This window comes from Aquarana catesbeiana, linkage group LG08 (assembly GCF_042186555.1).
Source record: "Aquarana catesbeiana isolate 2022-GZ linkage group LG08, ASM4218655v1, whole genome shotgun sequence".
NCBI lineage: Eukaryota > Metazoa > Chordata > Amphibia > Anura > Ranidae > Aquarana > Aquarana catesbeiana.
Window position 1 is genome coordinate 243,315,957 of NC_133331.1, and position 24,570 is coordinate 243,340,526.

General features: G+C 44.1%; 1 protein-coding gene across 2 annotated transcripts in view; it reads left to right on the forward strand.

The window, feature by feature from the left end:
• TMEM132A (transmembrane protein 132A) overlaps positions 1 to 24,570 on the forward strand; it is a 617,882-nt gene that overhangs the window by 453,418 nt on the left and 139,894 nt on the right. The gene's annotated exons all lie outside the window — the stretch shown is intronic.

A 24,570-nucleotide genomic window follows, 5' to 3' on the forward strand; every position in this document is an offset into this window, starting at 1 on the left:
TCTGCCTGTGGTGACTGTTATTCATTACATTGCTCCCAGCTATCTTTAAGAACTACAGAACCACTCCAATCTATTTTACATAGTTAGTAAGGTTGAATAAAGACATCAGTCCATCCAGTTCAACCTGAGTGAGCACCCACAATTGTCCCCATCCCCGCACATTGCGTCCCATCAAGATGCCCATGTTATAAAGAAGAGTAGAAGGAGGGTTTTTTGTCATCCTACCTTGCTCCTGTTATTCTGATACAGAAAGGTGGGTGAGCTTTGTCATTCTAGGACTGATAGTGGGTTACTGGTCAAATCATTAGGTGAAGTTATATATATTTAAATATCCACTTAGAGGGTACTAAGTACTAATACTAAGGGGGTATGGGAAATGATTTTTCTACACACACACACACACACACCTACACAGGTTGAACTGGATGGACTGCTGTCTTTATGCAACCTCACCAACCAACCAGCCACTTGCCGGCCACAATACATAAATATGCATTGCGGCTTGCAAGTGGATTAGGAGGGTTATGGCTGAAGCTGTCAGTCATAACTATGTTATGTTTTTTTTCAGCCGGCGATTGGCTTTCTTGTTGGTGTTTCTCAGGCTTACCGCTTTTACCGGCACGCCTGGGAAACGATCTGGCAGTTCCCATGGCTGGCCATAGAGGTGAACAGAGACCAGATCTTGGAGGACCGGAGCAATGTAATGACGTCACTTCCAGGGAAGCGAACGCATATACGTAAGTCACGCACTCATATGTAAACGGTGTTCGCACCACACATGTGAGGTATCAACGCGAACGTTAGAGCAATAATTCTAGGGCAAGACCTCCTCTGTTACTCTAAACAGGTAACCTGCAAAAAATTTTAAGGAGTCGCCTATGGAGATTTTTAAGTATCATAGTTTGTTGCCATTCTACATGCATGCACAGTTTTAAAGCATGACATGTTGGATATCTATTTACTTGGCATAACATCATCTTTTAAATACAGAGTGTGATGTAAAAAATTGCAACAATCACCATTGTGTTCTCTAGGGTCTCTGCTAAAAAATAAAAATGTCAGTTTGCTTTCCTCTCAGAGAGATTTTGTGTTGAGTCTACTCAGGTTTGCCATGTCTCATAATTTATTTTTGGTTTAGGGTCCTTCTATCTTCAGAATAGAGGGCCCATCATGGGTGCAAAATTTGCCCCGAGTGTGGCAAACCTGTTTATGGCTAAATGGGAGAAGGATGTCATCTATTCCAACAGGGGACCTGAGTTAGTCTTCTGGGGGAGGTATAAAGACGATGACCTCCTCCTGTGGGATGGTGACATGACGTTGCTAATTTTATGGAGCAGCTCAATAATAATGGTTTGAGCATCTCTTTGCAATATAAAGTTAGTCAAACTAAAATCCATTTTCTTGATTTGAATTTCGAGATCAGACATCTCATTGCTTCGACTTACTTTAAAAGCACTGACAGGAATGGTTTTACTGGACAGGGGAGTTGTCATCACCCAAAGTGGTTATAATCAGTTCCTAAAAGCCAGTTCATTCGCTTAAAGTGGAATTGTACTGTTAAAGATGAACTTCTAGAACAAGCTTCCGCTCTAAAGATTAGATTTGTTGACACACTAATTCCAGGGAGATTTCACAGGTTACTACGTACTCTCATCAATAAAGATAATGTCTAAACATTGGGCTGTATTGAAAAATGATAGGATGTTGGGTCCAGTTCTTTCAGACCTCCCACAAGTTATCTTCAGAGGGGTTCCACCCCTGTGAAGCCACACAATAAGAACCATGAACGTTAGAATTAAGGAATATGTGGCAAATATTAAAAAGGGGTTCCCCAAACATATTGTCTCTCAACACTACCTTGTATGTCACAACGAAAATCCAGCAGGTACAACTTTTATTGCTATTGATAGATTTACACCGCACTGCGAGGTAGTGTTGTTAGGAGAGAGATTTCACATATGGAAACTCGCTGGATCTATGACCTAAAATGTTACATTCCCTTTGGGTTAAATTGGGACCTAAATAGTTTCATTAGCAATGGTTGATTAATGTTGTTTATATTTACCATCTTTAATAATATATATTTTTTTTAGTTTAATTTTTAGATTTAAACATGTCTTTGTTTTTAATTTTTTCATGTATTTGGTTAATATCATGATGTTGCAGTTATAATATGTGCACTGGGGGGCTGTGTCCTAATACCAGGGGGATGTTTTTTACATTGTTTACTATTTGTGTTCATGGACTTTGAAACTCTGAACAGTAGCAATGGGGAGCCTCTAGCAAAGTCGTGTTGCATCCCTCATGCTTCTAGTATATTGATAAAGGAATGTATGGGTGACCGTTTTCATTTCCTGGGCTAGTTTTAGTCACTGACAAGAGATTGTCTTTTTTTTTTTTTAAATCTTTTTTATTGTATTTTCGAACAAACAAAGATAAACAAATATTACACATAAACACCAACCATTAAGTGCTTAACAGTTATCGGATTGGTTAATATGTCAGATCATTTATGGCTCGAAGTATGTTTACTCGGAGTGCTGCTAGATAGCTAGGATTACTGATGTCTCCTTTTATTTTCGGAAGTCAGCTATTGCCTATTCAGGCATACCGTCCTCTGTTCATATATTTAGGAACATAAGAATATGCTCGTATGAAAATGCTTATATGTACACCTTATTCGTTCTCCTTTTCTCTTGGCCCTTAAGCCGTAGTAGGTTCAGCAAGCCATGTGCACCAAATTTTATCATGTTTCAGGGGGCATCGTCTGTTTATATGTGTCTTTGTATAGTGGAAGGCTCTCATTTATGAGACGTTTCCATTGAGCCAAGGAAGGTACCATAGGTTCTTTTCGCACTATTGTTTCTCTCAGGCCCAAGAGGCACACTTCCATCATCATCGGTATTGTAACTGAGGCAACCAGAGTAATCATATCTAGCACCTCAGTCCAATACCGCCACCCTCTCCTCCAGCAGACCAATGCGTAGACCCTTGATATGTGGGGTAGTGCGCAATGCCCCAGCCACTGGTTCTATGGCAAGGGCAAATAATGCCGGGGAAAGAGGGTAGGTCTGCCTTGTCACCCTGGACAGCCCGAAGTTGACCCCTCCCAGTCGCACCGAGGAGGTAAGGCACTTGTATATCACCTGAAGCCATTTAATGAAAAGCAAGGGGAACCCCATCCTACGCAATGTCTCCCATAAGAAGGGCCACTCAGCGGTGTCAAATGCCTTTTCAATATCTAATTAGGCAACAGTTTAAGATTGATGTGTTGGGCATTGATATTTGTAAAGAGTCTACGAAGGTTGACCTACGTGGCTCTACTGGGCATGAAACCTGTTTGATCAGGGTCTATTACAGAAGGTAACATGGGGTATAACCTAAGAGCAAGGAGTTTTGTTAGAATTTTGAAATCATTATTTAATAATGCAATAGGTCTGTATGATGCGCAGGAAGTAGGATCTTTCTGAGGTTTATATATAAGGTCAGATGAGCGTGATACAAAGATTCTGGTAATTTGCCCTCCGAAAGGCATTTTGCATAGATTGATGCCAGCTGCAGTGACAGCATCTCCCCCATGCGTTTTATAGAAATCAATTGGTAGCCCGTCTGGGCCTGGTGCCCTTCTGGAGGGGAATGATTGGATTGCGTCTAGTATCTCCAAGGCTGTGAATGGTTGCACCAATGCCTCTCGTTCTGCGTCCGATAGCCAGCCAAGAGCCAGAGGATCCAACAGGTCTCGTAGCTCCTCGGGCCGAAAGTCGGAGGGCAGACCGGAGGCATAGAGAGTTTAATAAAAGTTGTTAAATTCTTTTAGTATGCCTGAGGGATTTGTTACCGTCTCACCCTCCGGGGTGATTATTGTAGAAATTAGTGTGAGTGGTTGGTCATGTTGGGCCATCATGGCTAGAAGTCTGCCAATTCTGTCACCTTGCTCAAAGAATCGTTGCTTATTTTTATATGTATCTAGCTTAGTGATTTCTGCCAGATGCAGGTTCAGTTCCCTCTGGGCGGCTGCCAGAAGATCAAAGTGGCTTGGGTTAGGGTCTGAATTGTATGTGTTAGTATGATCTATTACCGTCTGCTGTAGGGACTGAGTCTGTACTGACTGTTTCTTTCTGATAGCTGAGATGGAGGAAATATATTGCCCCCTAGTGTAGGCCCTGAAGGCGTCCCAAGCGATATCTGGGGAGGAGGACCCAGTATTCCGCTCCCAGAACTCACTCAGCATCGTTGGCATTTCATGTGCAAGCTCGGGATGGGAGATCCACTCTGCACCCAGCCTCCACAGAGTCGCGCTACGGGGGGGCAGGGGTGCAGAATGTCACAACCAGGGGGCTATGATCTGACAACCCACTAGGTAAGTACTTTGCATCTAGCACATCTGCCAGCAGGAGCGGGTTCGCGAATGCCAAGTCTATCCACGAGGCAGTCTTATGGGAAGCTGAGAAGCAGGAGTAGGATTGGGTAGTAGGGTGCTTCCATCTCCAAATTTCATCTAGGCCTATTGCCTGGGCCCAGGTGGAAAGCTCTGTACAGTGATTTATAGTGGGAGTAGGTCTGTCAAACTCGGGCGACATGGTGGCGTTAAAAAAAACCCATGATCAAAATCTTCCCAGGACAAAGGAGGTGATCCTCTCCAGGTGGAGGGACATACATATTTACCACAATACATTTTTGTGACCACAGGGTAAACGTTACGAGAACGAACCTACCCTTGGGGTCCGTGCATATCTCTTCAATTACACATGGGAAGTTCTTGTGTACCAGAACTGACACTCCCCGCATAACAAAAATTCAAACAAAAACCAGCCCAAGCACAGGGTGCTTATTCTACTAGTTCCCATCAGCTTCTCAAAACTGAGGAAGGGAATGGAAATGTTTTTTACCCAAAAAAGAACAAATATCCTACATTCAGTAGATGGACCCTAGAACTTGGGTCACAAACAGTTTTGTAAACTCAAACTGTAGTATTGTGTCCAAAATTTGAAAAAGAAAAGGACACAAAAGGGGGGGAAGTTTCTATTACAGGTCTTGGCAATTGCAGAGTATGGGCTCGTAACTAACAGAAGTCCTCACCAGGACCTGAGTGGGGGGGGTCAGGGTGGAAATGGAAAATTGGGACGGATCACAGTTCAGGGTTCAAAGACAAAGGTCCATGTGGTAGTTGCTGGAGCTCCTCAGGCAGGAGGAGCGGGCATTAGTCCAATCAGCAATTGGTATCAAATAGAGGGTTAGGACAATGGTGAGGTGCAGTAGTGCAGAAAGGCATAGAAACAAATAGTGGGTGACGCTGGAAGTCATCGTGGGGCAAGGGTAGGTCATTGTAGGAGGACAAGATACTTAACTGATCCCAGCTTGCTGTATGTCCATCATCGTACCAGTTGGTAGTATGACACTAGCGGGTATCCAACCACGCCGCAGCAGCCTTGAGAGTGTCAAAGAAGCGGGTGTTATCCCCATCCGTGATCCTCAGCCTGCTGGGATATAGAAGGCCAAAACGTATTCCTTTTTCCCCAAAGTCTGTGTCTCACATCCGTGAAAGACTTGCAGTGCCGCTGCACCTCTTGAGAGAAATCTGGGGGAAAAAGGTCTGGGGCCCCAGGTCTTGGAGAGAGTGGCAGGACCCTGTGGGCTCTTTCCACTACAAATGTGGGCGGCTTATTTCCGAGATTAAACAAGGTGGATAATAACTGTTCAGTGAATTCAGCTGATCTGGGGCCCTCGGCTCTCTCGGGTAAACCAAGTATGCAAATGTTATTTCGTCTGAGGCGGTTCTCAGTGTCGCTCCTGGAGCGCCTTCACCTGGAGCTGCAGAGATCTCTGCTCCCGTGGGGGCCTCCATAGCCCCCGTTTCTGCAACCGTTTGCGTGCTCACTGCCATCACAGCAGCTGGCTGCCGCCTGGACAAGGTGGCCACTGACGGAAAGGTATGGGACGCCTTTTTGCCGGATTGTGAGCAGCGGGTCTTGGGAGGGCCCATCCGCAGTGTACCCTGTTATGAAGGAGTGCCTTGGGGGTGCCAGCTGGCATGCACTGGGTCCCAGGGAGCAGGATGGAGGGTGCAGTGATGTTGAACTGCCTGCACAGGGTCAGGGCCTCTGGTAGGACACGGCTTCTATAAGGATGTGGACCCAGGGAAGGCAGTATGATATTGCTGGGGCATGGCACGAAGCGTGGGGGATGCGCCCAGCTCGGTAGGCCGCAAGATGGCCGCGGGTGCCTGGAATCGGCCTCTATATGTTCTCATGCGGCCCCTCGGACATCCACACAGCCCAGTCACCCCTCAGGAAAGCCGCCACAGGTGGGTGAGGATTTGCCACCGCTCGTTCCGCGGATTGCAGCACTCGAGCCCGGGGATGCCGGAGACTCTGTAGGCCTCAAAATGGCGGCGGGACTTTGTTGTGTGGGGCCGGCCGCGGCCCGGCGGAAACGTGATCGGCCGGCCGGGCTCCGGAATTTCTGCTGGGGTCAGTGCAGGGGATGCCCAGGGACAGTTAGGGAGAGTTTGGAGGCTCACCAAGCTTGTTCTTGTGTAGGATGGCAACGGATTGAGTCAGGATCAGCGGAGCTCCTCAGCAACACGTCTTGTATGGTCTACATCCGGACATGCCCCCCGACAAGAGATTATCTTGGTTTCCCGGTGGTGGATTCACGTGAAGCATTCCAACATCCTATTTCCGGTTGACGCGCCATCGTGGATGATTAACTTCCGGTTTCACGTCATTCGTAAATCAGACAAAAAAAGTGTGCTTGTGTCCTAAGGCCACACCTCTGATGATGTCCAATAGGATGAAACATGTCAGGTGGGCAAAGACACAAGCACGCTGAGAGCCGCGGACGTTTTTAAAGCTCTGATGTTCGTTTACCTGTACCTTGATGTAAGTGTATCTTAAATACACTTTTTATATACTGTACGGGCTTCACTATATTCTGTTTTATTCATCATTGTTGATGATATTCGTATGATTAAAATACAGTGTCTTAAAGTATTTATACCCCTTGAAACTTCATGTTACAACCAAAAAACTTAAATGTATTTTATTGGGATTTTATGTGATAGACCAATGCTCTGCTTCAAAGTGAATACTTTTTCAAGACACTGTATATATATGTGTGTGTGTGTGTATATATAATATTATATTATATTATATAAACAAAAAGTGCCAGAAAAGGCTTGGTCAATAGGTGGCTATACAGTGCTTATCTGTTTGAAGCTAATTGTCTATAGTAACAGTCAAAAAAGAAGAAAAAAATAACCTTAAATATTGTGCATATACAGTATAAGTGGATATGAACACCACTTAAAATTAAATAAAACAAAAATGTCCGTGCACAAAAAAAGTCTCATGCAATCAAATTATTCTCCACTGTGCCATAAAGTGCTGTTGTACTGTGCAATCAATGAATTCTTAAAAAAGACACCGCCACACCAGAAAACTCACTGACTAAATAAGACCACCCCACTACAGGTAAGTCATATAGCGTTTGTTTAAACAGGGGCTCCAACATCGACAATGATGTTCGTCCGTCGTTTTCAAAAAGGACCTTGACATCTAGCAGGTTGTTGGCTGTCCACAGTGTGTCCACAGGTGGCTGTTAAGACCAATACAGGCACGAAATGTTCTTCCACATACAGGGCAGACATGTGTGGGCACCACTGTTTCAGTATTTGCAGCTCTGGCTTTACGGAGTGCTCGCTTCTCTTGTGCTTTGGTTATCCTTCTGTATTCAGATGTCTGACAGCTTGGTGGATCAGCGTTTCCAGTGACGAGTATGAGAGAGTGAGAGCGATGACACCAAATTTAACACACCTGCTCCCCATTCACACCCGAGACCTTGTAACACTAACGTGTCACATGACACTGGGGGAGGAAAAATGGCTAATTGGGCCCAATTTGGATATTTTCACTTAGGAGTGTACTCACTTTTGTTGCCAGCGGTTTATACATTAATGGCTGCGTGTTGAGTTATTTTGAGGGGAAAGCAAATTTACATTGTTATAGAAGCTGTACGCTCACTACTTTTATATTGTAGCAAAGTGTCATTTCTTCAGTGTTGTCACATGAAAAGATATAATAAAGTATTTACAAAAATATGAGGGGTGTACTCACTTTTGTGAGATACTGTATGTTTACTTTCTCAATACTTGGTATGGTGACTGCAATCGGATATCTTCCTAGAGCAATATCTGAGCATTCTCTTATTGGTGGACCTTGCTCTGGGTATGTCTAGTTCCTTTAGGGTCTGGAGGCTGAGTCCTTTTTGGCTCGCTGATTCAGCGGTAACAGAGAAGGGGCTTGTTGAAATTAACTCCTACTGCGTCACTAACAGACACAATGTCTCCATACCTGTGGTCTGGGATGCCTTTAAAGATGCCATGCACTGCACATTTGCTGCGGCTATTGGGACGGCCCTTAAGATGGCTCAGTCTAAACTAGTGGATGCAGAACAAGAGCTCCGTGCCTAGGAGACTCGCAGAGTTGTTTCCCCTACTCCTGATAATTATTCTACATGGTGACATAAATCCAGGGAATTGGAGTTAGTATTGTTGGAACACTCAGAAAAAATTATTATCCCGGGGCGAGCCTGATGTGGGAACCTGACAGACACTGCTGCTGATGACCCAAGAAGCCCGCAAACTTTTCCCGATGTGAGTGAGGAAGGGATTTCCTCTTCATCCCCCGCCCCCCCCCCCCCCCCCATCTCCTGCTTTCCTGGCATGTGTACCGGAGAAAGAATACAGAAGCACCTGCCGGAGTGTCTGTGAGAGCCCGCAGTGCCCCCCGGGATATGTATAGAAAAAGGCAGTACTCCAGGAGCTCACCTGTTCCTCGTGTGGCACAAGCCGCAGGAGGGAGAGTGACCACAAACAGCGCTGGTCTCGGCTGGGTAAGAGAGAGGAGACGTGCTGCTGAGACAAAGTCTGCCCACCGGACTGAAAGACAGGAGATGCTTCTGGTGGTCCTCCCTTCCCCCCTCTCCGCTTTCCTGGAGCTTCCGAACCCAGGGCTGGAACAAACACAATAGGTACAGCAACAGAAGCTGCTACTGGAAGAGTGCAACCAACAGGGGGGTGAGTGGCTTGCTTTTCCTTTATATTAGTGTTGGACTGACTAGATCACTGTGATATAGGGAGATATCCCTGCTGAACATTGCTGGTACACTTTTTAGAGCTGGAACCTTGGTTCTTTTGTTGGCCAGACTGTATACCCGGAGGTGTTCTGTAGAACTACGTGTAATAGAAAACTGATGCAACAAGGATGAATCAATACGGATGAAAGGTGGATTTAAAGACTAAACTGAGAGGCTGTTTGGTTAAAGAGAAGGGATGGTGAGACCCTCCCCACTAACAGGAAAGATTTTCAGAATGTGACATCTTACAACTGAATGCAAGATTAACACACAGTGCCTGTAAATCAGGAAATACGAGTGGAGAAAAGGAAGGCAGTCTTGCGTGTTTATAATACACTAATGAACCTCTGAACTGAATTTGAGAACAACTGCATTAACCAGTGGGGAAACCGGATTGCAGACAGGGTCACACACACTAATCAAACTAGCCACTCACCCCTGACGCCACTGGGCCTCTTTATGCCCGGTAGTACTGATGGTAAAAGGGGAATAACTGATATCTCTGAGAATTACTACACCGGACCTGTGTTTAATTAAAGAAAACAGGATGAGGGGGAAACCCATAAGGGGGCAAGTGCGAACCCCCCCCAAAGTGAGTGTGAGCCCAGGCTCCATAAAAAAAATGACACAGGATGGTGGGACAGAGAGCCCGGGGAAACAGACAGGGGCCAAGAGTAAGCTTCCAGAGGGAGCACAAAAAAATGGTCAGAGAAAGCAACCCAAGGAATCAGACACAACAGATATATCAACAATCATATGTGCCGCCACAGAGGAAAATTTGGTAATTGAACCTAGACAAAAAAAAAACTGCCAACTAAAGGAGAAATGGCGGTGACCTAAACCACATTCTAAGAAGGGTAGAGGGAGCAATTGGACTTACAAGCAGTGGCAATAAATGAGTTAAAAGATCAAATGGCAGGATTACAAAAAGACCATAGATGCACACTGTACCGGCTGGAAGACCAGGAAAACCGTAACCGAAGGAAAAACCTTAGAATAAGGGGAGTCCCAGATATACAAGGGGAAGATTTACAAGCAAAAATGGATAATATATTTGGGCACATGTTAGGCCTAACAGAAACTGAAAAAAATAATCTTTTCCTTGAAAGGGTCCACAGAGTAAGAAAGCCAGCCGCACTGGCAGCAGAAATACCAAGAGACATAATAGCAAGATTTCATTATTTTCAGGATAAAGAGCAGATCTGGGTGAATTTAACAAATAAACAGTTGATCAAATATGAAAAGTCCACTCTGCAGAGATTTCCAGATCTAGCAGCTAAGACCCTGGCCAGAAGAAGAATACTTAAACCCTTACTGGAGCATTTGAAGCTAAATAATATACAGTATTCCTGGGGCTTTCCAGCCTGCCTAACTGGGAGAAAAGAAGGCCAGTCAGCAACTCTCAGGTATCCAGAAGATATGGCCTTCTTCTGTAACAGGCTGGACATACCACTAGTCGAAATCCCAGGCTGGTGGGAAGCACAAAACAATACCCTGCCTATGGAGGAACAGAGATGGCAGCCGATTACAAAAAAGAAACTGGCTGCACCGAAGAAGAAAAACTGAGAAACAAAGAACTGGGGGGCCCGGGAATGGACTGGGGGGGAGGGGGAAGAGTGTAAGATAAGAGACTGAGTAAAGTGTTCGGGGAGGGGTAATGGTCACCCCTATTTAGGGGGGGTAGCAGGTCTGACACGGGACCACAAGCAGAGTTCAACCTCTGGGGGGGGAACCGAAGGGCCACAAGGAGATGGAGGGCCTCGGATCCATGGGCCACGGGGAGGCCAATTACCCCTCAAGCAGAGATGGGGGGGAGGGTAGAAGGGAGCTGGGAAAAGAGGAGGGGGGTCACAGGGGTACTGCTCTGGAAAGGATCAAGATGGGGAGAAGGGGAGGGGCGGTCTCTGCTCACAGTGCTCCTGGAGATGGAAGGGAGAGATGTGATGGAGGGAGATGAGTAGAGATGTCTTGGAGCACGGTGCGCAGAGATGACTATCCTTAACACTATGACATACAATGTACGTGGTTTAAATACTCCTATAAAAAGAAACAATATAATAAGAGAGATCAAATTCTACAAAGCAGACGTAGTTCTATTACAGGAGACACATATATCACAGGATTCTAACCTGAAAATAATCAAGAGATTATCCAGTCTGGTACTATGGGGATTCCCCAACAAAAAGAGCTAAAGAAATAGCTATAGCATTTGCCAGAGGGGTAAGGTTCACCTTGGAAGAGAGAATTACAGACCCAGAAGGGCGATATCTATTCTTGAAGGGTGGAGTACTTCCTGGCAAATATCTATTGCCCAAATAATAATCCGATTAAAATATACAATAAATGTGATAAAAAAATGTATGGACTTTAGGAAAGGATAAACTATCTTGGGCAGAGCTTTTAATGTTTGTATGATTTCGACAGTACGTCAAGTGTACAGAGGACTGGGAATGTACAGAGGAAGGTTTTAAAAAAGACTTTATCAGAATCAGTTGATAGACAATTGATGAACGCAAAATGCGAAACGTCGAGACTACACATTCCACTCCTCTGTACACGCGACGTACTCAAGAATAGATTTTTTTGGTTGATCACAGATTGCTCGAGACAGTTATCAATACAAATGTTGAAATCGCTACGTTTTCTGATCATGCCCCTGCAATGATGGGAATTAAGATAGAGGAGAATCTAAATAGACCACCTGCCTGGAGATTAAATGAAGAGTTACTACAGGATAAAGAGGTGGAAAAAAGGATGAGGCAGGAATTAGAGTGCTACTTTAAAATTAATGACACGGAAGAAATAACAAGCCACACTGTGGGAAGCCCATAAGGCCTATGTCCGAGGTATACTGATGTAATTAGGAGCAGAAAGAAAAAAGGCTGGTATAAGGATAAGGAATACTTTGATAAAAGACATCTCTGAGTTAGAACTGCAACATAAAAAAACAGGAAATGCAGAGATCATGGCGACACTTATTTGTAAAAGGGAGGAACTGAAAGATTTAGTCGAGCAGGATACACGGTTGGCCTATAATAAGATTAAAAAGGAAAGTTATCTTTGGGGAAATAAAATTGGGAAGTCCCTGGCCAGAATGTTAAAGAAAATAGCATTAAATTACATAGAAAAAATACAAGATAGTACAGGAACAATGGTTCACAACACATCAGACATAGCTAGAACATTTCAGGAATATTATGCAAAATGATATGCCATTAATAAAGATGAAACACCTGAGCAGAAAAAAAAAGGAAGATTAATACACCGGATTTTTTAGAGGACTTAGACTCAGAAGATCAAATGAGAGGGCTGAAAGAACTTGTAACAGAGGAAGAGGTTATGAGAATATTAAAAGAGACTCCCTTAGGTAAGAGCCCAGGCCCGGGTGGCCTGACGACGCTGTATTACAGAAAGTTTAAGGAGATTTTGTTTCCTAAACTGTGTTTATATATAAATGGGATAGGAACGAAGTGGGCAATAAGAAAGTAGGCATTAGAGGCGGCTATAACTATAATACCAAAAGAGAGAAAAGACGTCTCACTCTGTTCTAGTTATAGGCCTACCTCATTGTTGAACGTCGACATGAAGTTGTTTGCAAAGGTAATGGCAGGCAGGCTAAAACCGATAATGAATGAGTTGGTACACACTGATCAGGCAGGGTTTGTCCCTGGAAGAGAATGCCGGGACAACAGCATTAGAACAGTTCTGGTGGTACATAAAATAAAGGAATCTGGGACACCCGGTCTACTCCTGTCAATTGACGCTGAAAAAGCATTTGACAGGGTAGACTGGGGGTTCATGTAAGATACCCTGGTGGAAATGGGAATGGGTACCAGATACATGCAGTGGATCAGGGCGCTTTACAAGTATCCCACAGCAAGGGTGAAACTAAACGGCTCTGTCTCAGGACCCTTTGAAATGTACAATGGTACTAGACAGGGATGTCCCCTGCCCCCCCTACTGTTTGTACTGTCACTTGAACCGCTGTTGGCAAAAATAAGACCGGATGTAAACATTAGGAAGATTAGGTCAGGGGAAGAGGAACTTAAGTTGGCCGCATATGCCGACGATATTTTGTTCTTTGTAACCCTACCCAGATTAACTTCTCAATTTGATAAGATTAAAACACTACGGAGAAATATCAAATTTTAAAATACATTTCAGATTCCATTTATCTGGAGAGAAAAAGAATTAAAATATTTAAGGGTCAAGATTACGACATCCCTGGACATGCTTTATCAATCAAACTTCCTGCCTTTGCTGAATGAAATTAAATGTGACTTGAGTAAAATAGCATCAAGACATGTGTCATGGTTGGGGAGAATTAATATATTTAAAATGAGCCTCCTACCGAAGATTATGTACCAATACCAGATGCTGCCGATCCCCCTCCCACAAGGGTACTTTAAAATATTGAACACGATACTCCTCAGGTTCATCTCTAAAGGGAAAAAGCCGCGAATAAGCCAACAAGTATTAACTAGAGACAGAAGATGGGGGCCTGGGGGTACCAGATTTAAAGAACTGTCATAAAGCGGTTCTCCTATAGACTGGGCAAAAAATAACAGAGGTAAAAGATGGGTGGAATTGGAAAATACAATTAGTAAGACAGCGTTGGGGAAAATAATTGGGGTTCCCGCACATTTAAGGAATATAGGAGAGAAAACACCTGAGATGACACTGAAAGTACTAGAGATTTGGGATATGATACACAAAAAAGAAAAATGGAGATATAATTCCCCATGTATTGCACTTAAGGACACTGAGTATTTTCCACTGGGGAAAAGCAGTTTTGTTTGGAAACTGGATTAAAAAGCAGAATGCACAATTAAAGGATATTATGGTGAAGAGTAGGTTTTGCACTTTTCAAGAGTTAAAACAAAAAAAACGACTTGATAATAGATGAATGGCGGTATTTCCATCTGAAACATTTCTTTGAATCCCATCCTCAATCAGTGCGGTCAGAAGATAATTTGCTTCTGATGGAGAAACTCTGCACGGCCACAGCAAAAAGGAGGGGGATATCTATATTATATAAAACTTTGATGCAAAGGGGTGGGATGGGGAAGCCGCCATACATCGGTAAATGGGAGGAGGAATTGGGGACACAGGTGAACGAGAGGTTACTGATAACTAGTTTTAGTTTTTTTTGTATGTTATTAACTTTGTATATGAAATAAAGAAAATTCAATAAAAGATATTGAAAAAAAAAGAAAAAATGATTATCCCAAAATCAATAGATTTTTGAGTTGGGGATACAAATAGCCCTGTTCTCGCATATTTCTCAAGACCTGTTTTTCAGTCTTACACTATCCTTAGAATTAAAACCTCTACTGGCATCATAGTGGAACAAACTAACAAAATATTAGAAGCCTTTGTTTTTTTTACTCTACGTTATACACTACTAGATATCATTATACAATTGTAGAATTGGATGATTACTTATGATATCCATCTTTCTAAGTTATCCACAAGGCAGATTTCGCTCTTAGATGCTTCTTTAATGACTGAAGAAATAGGAAAGGCCCTTCACTCACAATAAAACGCCAGGTTTGGATGGCTTTCCTATAGAGTGGTACTTACAATATAAAGAAATTCCGATCTCTCATTTACATCTTGCTCTTGAAGATGGGCAGTTGCCACCCTCTATGTTGGAAGCGCAAATTGTACTTATTCCGAAACCTCATAAATCACCATCTATAGTGTGAGTCGTACTGCCCTATTTTTAAATTAATTCAGATGTCAAAATTCTGGCTAAAGTTCTTGCCCGTAGGTTGAATGAAGTAATTCCTACTATTATAAAATCAGACCAAACCGGATTCATCTTAGGCCGATCAACCGCCATCAATTTATGTAGGCTTTATACTATTGTGCAGGCCCAACATGATATCATGGGCTTTAGAGCTGTCTTGGCACTTTGATTCAGTCGAATGGCCATACCTACAAAAGATACTGTCGAAGTTTGGCTTTGGCGATTGCTTAGGTGGATTTGATTGCTCTATTGTTAACCAAGGGCTAGACTGAGGGTGAATAATTGTATTTCTGAATCCTTCCCTATAATAAGAGGCACTAGACAAAGATGCCCTCTATCACCATTGCTGTTTGCATTGGCAATAGAACCCTTAGCTGAAATTGATATGGTCTAGTTTGGTTATTACTGGTCTGGTGGTTAACGGTCTTGAGGAAAAGGTGTCCCTTTATGCGGACGACATGCACATTTTTTTAGCTGATTCCCAATCCTCTCTCTCTACACTGTTGCATATTATTGAAGGCTTTGGCCATTATTGTGCTTTTCAAGTAAATTTGGAGAAATTTCTCCTTTTTTTGTTAGATCAGAATGCAATACTTCGCCATCCACCCTCATGTCCACTGAAAATTGTCTATAGTTTCTGCTATTTGGGCATTGTAGTGCAGCAACCTATTTCCTTATATATCAAGAATAACCTAGACCCTCTCATTAGTAAATTTAAAAGCACCCTAAAGATTTGTTCTAATCTCCCCTTAAAGAAAAGAGAAAGGCGCATCCAAGTGCAGTGGTTAAAAGATTTATTACAGGCACAATGGGATTAAAACACTTACAAGATCGTAAGAGGTCATAGGCATATAATAATTTGTCCTCATGCGTATCGCTGTAATCCTCGTCTGGGGGGCTGAGAGAGCCATCCTGCAGCTGTCAGAGTCCCTGGTGACATAGATTGGCGAGGAGGTGAAGATGCGATGAGGCGGCCCGGATTCTGGAACCAAGCTGGAACGCACGCGGCCGATGCGACATCTGAGTGCAGGTGACAGATACACACCGCTGGGGTCAGAAGCGCACCGCTGAGCTTGTGGATCCTTCGGCTGAGTGCTGCGGATGGAGCTCTGGGTGGTTCAGGAAAGGGGCTCCACCTGAGCACTGACACGGATCGAACAGGGAGCTAGAGCATAAGATTCCCCAGGGCACTGAATCTAAGAGCCAGCAGGTTTTCACCAGGGTTTCTGATTGAGGATGGCCTTCGCTGCAGCTGACTCCTGGTCTCGGCCCCCACGGTCTCCCAGCTCATACTCACGGCAGGCTCTGGTGGATGGAGAGGAAGCAGCAGTGCAGGGCAACAAGGAATAGTCAGAAGGACAAGCCAGGGTCGGGGTAACAAGCAGATAGGGATGGACTGGAAACAAGCCAAAGTCTGTACACGGAAACAAACGTAAAGCACATGGCAGGAAACACACAGGGGAGCCTAAACACACTATTGCTTGGGCAAGGCAGGCTTGGAGTGCACGTTGTTAAATAGTGTTTCCTGTTAGAGGCAAGGGTGGAGCCACACTGAGAGAAGATTACTTAAACATGCAGGTGTGAGAGTGCAGTCCTTAACCTCCCTGGCAGTATGATTATTTCGGATTTTAGGTGCTGAAAGCGGTACAATTATTTTGCATGGAAATTTGGCGTTATATATTGTAGGCCTGTAATTCTTAACAATAATACACTTAAATCTGTCCAAACAAGAGTCTAGTAGATATCCCGGGCATGATGAAGTTTGAAACACAAAAACATAAATTATAATATAATACATAAATATAAATAATAAAAAAAAATAATAATAATAAAATACATTTCCCCACGATTCACTATCGCTCAATTCTGCAAGTGTTCTAATTTACTATCGCTGTTTTCTAGCTGGTCTAAAGCCACTTTTGACATAAAGGGACACTTTTTGGTTGCTATGGACAATCTCCAGTTTCCAGGCAGAAAAAACAGTATATATAACATAAAACTGCATGCAGGGCATGGGCCAAAGCACTGGGGACAAAAGGGATGTAAATAATTTCATACAGTACTGTAATCTGTAAGATTACAGTACTGTATGTGTTATGGTTTGTAAATTTTTTTGAATTTGCCGCCAGGCTCCGCCCCCGTGCGTTGCGACGCTCGCAGGGAACGGAGCCTGGCACGGAGAGGCTTCGGAGGAGACAGAGCAGGCAGACACAGCGGGGGACATCGCAGGATCCTGGGGACAAGATAAGTAACGCCGCACCAGGATCCTGCAATGTAATCCCGAGTGTGGCTCGGGGTTACCGCTATTGGGACTGAAATTTAACCCCGAGCCACACTCGGGTATACCGTCAGGGAGGCTACAGCTGATACACAGACCAGAGGTAAGCAGACACAGGGCATAAAACTTTATTGCAGATTCATGACAACATCAGTTGAAGGTGGTGGGCAGTAACGCGTTTCCGAGCATGCACAGCTCCTTCGTCAGATCTTGTAGGTGTTTTTAATCCCATTGTGCCTGTAATAAATCTTTTAACCACTGCACTTGGAGGCGCCTTTCTCTTTCCTTTATGACCGTCCAGTGCTGCTTCTTCTCTACAAAGTGCTGCCTTCAGTGGCATCTCTCCACTGCTACTAAGGACTGGATACCCAACCTCACCAGAGCGCCCTCATCTCTCCTTTCTAATCACCCCTTAACGCTACTAGCCAGGGTAAATATATTAAAAATGATTTTCCTGCCATGCTTCCTTTTACATATTTAGTAATTCCCCGGTATATATGCCTAAACGCCAATTTTAAGAGATTGACTCTATCATTACGTCTTTTATTTGAGGAGGTAGAGCAGTTAAGATTGCTAAAGATACACTGCAATTCTCTATTTTGGAAGGAGGTCTCGCAGCCCTTAACCTTCAAACTTTGCCTCTCAAGTGACCCATGCCAACATTGGTGGTTCTACCCTAAAGCTGATAATTCCGCCACAGTCCTGGAAGCTGCTATTCTTCCTATGAATCCCTACAAAATCTGATCCATCGTCAATCCATGATGGGCAGGGTCAGTACAGATATTCTACAGTATCTATGACACTGCGAATATTTAAACTTTCAAAATTATTCCATCTGCTACAGCCCACGTATATTCCCCTAACGCTCCTTTATTAAATAACCTGTGTTTGAGAGGATTTTTTCAAAGCACACACCAATAAACATACACAGCAAAAACAAACCCCAAAAGACAAAATAACAAATGAACCTAACTTCTATCTACAGTGGGGATGGAAAGTATTCAGACCCCCTTAAATTTTTCACTGTTATATTGCAGCCATTTTGCTAAAATCATTTAAGTTCATTTTTTTCCTCATTAATGCACACACAGCACCCCATATTGGCAGAAAAACACAGAATTGTTGACATTTTTGCAGATGTATTAAAAAAGAAAAACTGAAATATCTTATGGTATGGTATGGTATTCAGACCCTTTGCTCAGTATTTAGTAGAAGCACCCTTTTGCTCTAATACAGTCATGAGTCTTTTTGGGAAAGATGCAACAAGTTTTTCACACCTGGATTTGGGGATCCTCTGCCATTCCTCCTTGCAGATCCTCTCCAGTTCTGTCAGGTTGGATGGTAAACGTTGGTGGACAGCCATTTTTAGGTCTCTCCAGAAATGCTCAATTGGGTTTAAGTCAGGGCTCTGGCTGGGCCATTCAAGAACAGTCACGGAGTTGTTGTGAAGCCACTCCTTCGTTATTTTAGCTGTGTGCTTAGGGTCATTGTCTTGTTGGAAGGTAAACCTTTGGCTCAGTCTGAGGTCCTGAGCAGTCTGGAGAAGGTTTTCGTCCAGGATATCCCTGTACTTGGCCGCATTCATCTTTTCCTCGATTGCAACCAGTCGTCCTGTCCCTGCAGCTGAAAAACACCCCTACAGCACCCCTACTTGCCACCACCATGCTTCACTGTTGGGACTGTATTGGACAGGTGATGAGCAGTGCCTGATTTTCTCCACACATATAGCTTAGAATTAAGGCCAAAAAGTTCTATCTTGGTCTCATCAGACCAGAGAATCTTATTTCTCACCATCTTGGAGTCCTTCAGGTGTTTTTTAGAAAACTCCATGCAGGCTTTCATGTGTCTTGCACTGAGGAGAGAACCTTAAGGGCAGCAGATTTTTTTTTTGTAACCTTGGCCAGATCTGTGCCTTGCCACAATTCTGTCTCTAAGCTCTTCTGGCAGTTCCTTTTGACCTCATGATTCTCATTTGCTCTGACATGCACTGTGAGCTGTAAGGTCTTATATAGACAGGTGTTTGGCTTTCCTAATCAAGTCCAATCAGTATAATCAAACACAGCTGGACTCAAATGAAGGTGTAGAACCATCTCAAGGATGATCAGAAGAAATGGACAGCACCTGAGTTAAATATGAGTGTCACGGCAAAGGGTCTGAAAACTTAGGACCATGTGATATTTCAGTTTTTCTTTTTTAATAAATCTGCAAAAATGTCAACAATGTTCAGGATACAGGAGGCACAAGGATCTGGTAGCAAGGGGGCAATCGACAGAATAGTGACGCGCTGGGGGAAGGGAGGAGCAGCCTTAAATATCCAGCATCTCTGCCACTCTCTCCACTAAAGACTCCTTTGTTCCCCATTCTGGGTAACCCAGCATTCCCTCCAGGACTTGGAAAATCCAAATACATAGACAAAGTTGTAAGAGCAGGAGAAAAGTTTTTTGTTTCTTTTTGAGCTTGGATACTGGAGTCCTGCACATAATTGATTTGTGCTGACCAGAGTGTACTGCTGATGGAAAGGTATTAACAGTACTGGGAGAAATATAGGGAAGAGTAGCAGAAGTACAGGAAAAGGCCTGAGATGTTGCTATGAGCAACGGTACTGCAGGGTGAGCTTCCAATGGATTACATACAGAGGAATTGTGGTTACTGATGGCAGGGTACTGATCTTCAGGAGGTAAGAAATGCTCAGTAACAGATTCTTGATCTTTAGCAGCAGATCTGATTTTATGTGCCTCATCTAGTACTGGGGATATGATCACTGACCAAGCTTGTAGCAGAGGGTGAACTAAAGTCAGTTTGTCTCTTCCTTGCTCACATTGCTCAATTAAACAGTGCGCAGAAGCAATACAATCCAACACCACCTGTTGTAAATAGGCTCAATACTGCTGGAAAAAAGAACCTGCACAAAGTTTCAGCAACCATCCCAAAAATCCAGCCTGGTACAAAGTAAATGGGGGAGTGAAAACATCATGGCCATGAGAGGTAAACTGAAAAAACAGCTCAGAACAGACCTGAATCAAAGGTTGTACTTCACTAAGGGAAAATCTGCCCTCAACAGCTAATGCATGCGCAGTCAGAATGCTTCCCAACAGCTCCTCCTCAGTGAGATTCTGCCAAAGCGAATGAGAAAAATTATTATTCCTCTACTGCAAGTTGCAGACAGCAAATAACTTTCACTCTCAGCATTCTGACAAAGGCAAAAAACTCAAGCAACTGACTCTCAGTCCCTAAGTGTAGCGGATCTTGTCGTAGTGGGCATCACTATTATGTCAGGGATCAGCGGCTAAGGAGACCAGACACGTAGCTACACAAGGGAACTGAGACCAAACAAAGTATATGTCATTAAAGTGATATTTACAGTGAAACACACACCAATAAACATACACAGCAAAAACAAACCCCAAAAGACAAAAAAACAAATGAACCTAACTTCTATCTATATGCAATATCTACAATAAAGGTAACAGGGATGCAGGGAAGGGAAACACGAATGGGTACAAGAGCAGGAGCAAGGTAGAGGTACAGGATGGCTCGGGATAGAGGAGGCACAAGGATCTGATAGCAAGGGGGCAATCGACAGGATAGTGACGCACTGGGGGAAGGGAGGAGCAGCCCTAAATATCCACCTGGCAGCTGGAGCCAGGTGTGGCTGATCAAAACCTGCTGGCTTCTGGGAAACACCTGCTGGTGGACACTGGAACTGCAGCTTTCTGCCCAGAGAACCACAGTGCCACCAGCCGGTGAACTCAGTCCTAACAGGGTCTGGTATAGATATTAAGGGGAACGCCACAGCAAATAAAAAAAAATTGGGTTGGGTTCCCCCCAAAATCCATACCAGACCCTTTTTACTTTTTGAGACTTTTTTTGGTGAATGGGTAGGGGTACAATGTACCCTATACCCATTGATATAGGTGAGGGTGGGATTTGAGGGCCCCTTTGTTAAACCAACCACCGGGCCAGGGTTGTGGGGACGAGGCCCTTGACCCCAAAGCACCCTCCCCAGGTTGAGGGCAAGCGGCCTGGTATGGTTCTATAGGGGGGAACCATTCCTCGCTCATTCCCCCCCCAACCTGGCCTGCCAGGCTGCCTGCTTGGATAAGGGTCTGGTATGGATTTTGGGGGGGACCCCATGCCAATTTTTTTTACATTTTGCCGTGGAGTTCCCCTTAAAATCTATGCCAGACCCAAAGGACCTGGTATGGACTGGGGGGAACCTATGCCTTTTTTTTTTTTTTTCTTTAATTCTGTCCTAATTTCCCCTTAACCACTTCAGCACACTATATTATATACTGTAAACTGCACTATATGCCCTGCACTGTTTTATATATACTATACTGACTGCACTATATACTCTGAACTGCAGTATATATATAATACGGACTTCACTATATACTCTGAACTGCAGTATATATGCTATACAGACTGCACTATATACTCTGCAGAAAAATTGGGCCTTAGGTGTTGGTGGTGCCAGAACACTGTAACCCCTCAGTTACCGATTGTGAATCAAATTCATCATTTGTACTGATCGATAGTAGTGGATCGGCAAACTAATCAGAGGAAGAATGGATCGCTCCTAAAAGAGCACGGCGCTCTGGAAACCAGGCAGCCGCCAGCAATATACCCCAGGATCAAATTCCCAGGTCCAGTACCAGAACTGCTGCCAGCGATAGACCCCAAAACCAAAGGCCCAATACCAAAGCTGCTGCCAGCGAAAGGCCACAAGAAATGCCCAGTACCAGCACTTCCGCAGCATCACGCCAGCACAGGAACCCCAACTACCAGCACTGCTGTGCCACGTCCCCCAAGAGCCAGGGCCGCTACATATTTCCCAGATGGTCTTGCCAATCCACCATGGCTGCCTTCCGACTCAGAATCAGCAAGAATTCCCCCTTTCACCGCACAGCCAGGTGTGCAGGCCAATACCCAACATTTTTCTGAAATTGATTGTTTTCATTTACTTTTGCCCAACACTTTGCTGCACCTCATCGTGGACCAGACCAATTTATATGCCCAGCAGCATATTGCCAACAACCCCCATTCTTCATACGCCCGTCCATTTGAGTGAAAGGATTTGACTCGCCATAAACATGGGGCTTACAAAAAAAAATGAAGGACATGCCTATTGGTCCACCCACCCCATTCACTACATGCCCATTTATTCTTCTGTAATGTCCAGGTCCCGATACAAGATGATAATATGCTTTCTTCATTTCAGTGACAACACCCAGTGCCCCCTCCCCGCAATCATCCAAATTAGGATAAATTATATAAAATTCGCCCACTCATTAATTTCTTTTCCCAACGATTTGCAGAACTCTATGTTCCCGATAAGCATATATGTGTAGATGAGTCCCTGGTACCCTTTTCAGGCCGGCTAGGAATAAAACAATACATTCCTAGCAAAATGGCCAAATACGGAGTGAAATTTTATAAGCTTTGCGAGAGAGTCACGGGATATCTGTATGCGTTCCGCATATACAAAGGAAGAGATTCCCAGATCCAGCCCCCTGAGTGCCCGGCCTACATGGGCACAACTGGTAAAATTATATGGGACCTGGCATACCCACTGCTGAAGAAAGGTTACCACATATACCTGGATAACTTCTACGCAAGCCTGCCCCTTTTCAAACACCTATACCTCGCACAATCCCTGGCCTGTGAAACCTCCAGAAAGAATAGGAAGGGATTCCCACAAGCCATAGTAAATAAGAAATTGCGAAGGGGAGAAAGAGCAACTTTGAGATGCAACGAAGTGGAAGGATACCAGGAATGTGTACATGATGTCCATCATCCATGACGACACTACAGTTGAAGTTCAGAGAAGACGAGGTCCCATTGTAAAGCCAAAATGTGTACAAGATTACAATTTGTACATGGGGGGGTGGATTTCAAGGACCAAATGCTTCAGCCCTATTTAGCAATAAGGAGGTCCCGTTTCTGGTACAAGAAAGTAGCACTCTGTTTAATTAATTTGGCAATTTATAATGCCTACATAATTTACACCAAATCCACCGAAAGCCCTGCCCACTTCCTGAAAATCTTAGAAGAAGTTGTCACGTCCCTCATCTACCATCAAAGACCCCCCCCCAGAAAACCTTCGCTCTGATGCTATTAGCCGACTTCATGAACGTCACTTCCCGGACCATATTCCACCATCTGAAGCAGGCCGAAGACGCCAAAAAAGATGTGGAGTATGCAGCAATAAAGGATTTCAAAGAGATACCAGCTACCATTGTCCCCAGTGTCCCTCCGAACCCGGCCTTTGCATTGGTGAATGCTTCAGACTATATCACACATCCCTAAAATATTAGCCCATATTCTTAACCATTTCCTCATTTTCATCATCTGTGCTGACCATTTCCCATGCTTCCTCAAATAACCATGCCACTGCCTTCTACATGAACTGACCCTGGCCTGTTTCTTGACTATGCCTCTGCCAAACGTTTGGACTGCTTACATGTGAACTGACCCCGGCCTGTTTTACCAACTACGCTTCTGCCTACTGTGTGGACTGCTTACATGTGAACTGGCCATGGCCTGTTTTACCAACTACGCTTCTGCCTACAACTTGGACTGCTTGCACTTCATCTGACCCTGGCCTGTTTTATAGACTATGCTTTTGCCTACCGCTTGGACTGATCTGTTGCCCTGCTACTGTAGGACACAGGGGTCTCGCGTGAGGGGCTCCAGAAATGTTTTTCCAGATGGAGAAAACAAATTTTTTTTTGTTGTCTCCGGGTTTCGTAATTTCTGAATTAGGTTTTGGAGTCCGGAAGCTTCATAGAGATTTGGGTGGGTCGAAGCCTCTACCCCTGTGCACAGGTCTTACCTGATTGCGGCCCTCAGCCTGCTGCTGACTTACTGCCGCCATCCCCCTGCCTGCAGCATAAACTGACCACACCTCTGCCTGCTACCTGGACTATGGAAATAATTAGCTGTAGCAAGAGGCAGTATGTTTATGAAGGGCTGGAGAGGTAGGGCTGTCTCTGCCTGGACAATTTCTATGGACAAATGCTTTGGCTGTGCTGACGATATCCTTGTGCTGACTATAGACAATATTCCTTCCTGCTGCCTGGATAATTACTATTGTTGCTAAGCACATCCCTGCCTGCTGCCTGCACCAATTCTCTCCTCTGGGGACACTACTAAAAACAGGTAATACTTTTTTTTTTTTTTTTACCCTTTCCTCAATAGAATTTATTTTGGAGTGTAATATTTGGTATGTAAATGCTATGTGTTAAAAATATAAGGGCCTTCAAAAATAATAGGTTGTCAGGAAATTAGATGTGTAATTTATGCTTGTAGGAGGCCTGAAGGTGCTACTTCAATGGTGGGCCTCTGTATGTGGTCAGGCTGTGTAAAAGTCTGACACGTGGCATTGCCATACTCAGGAGGAGTA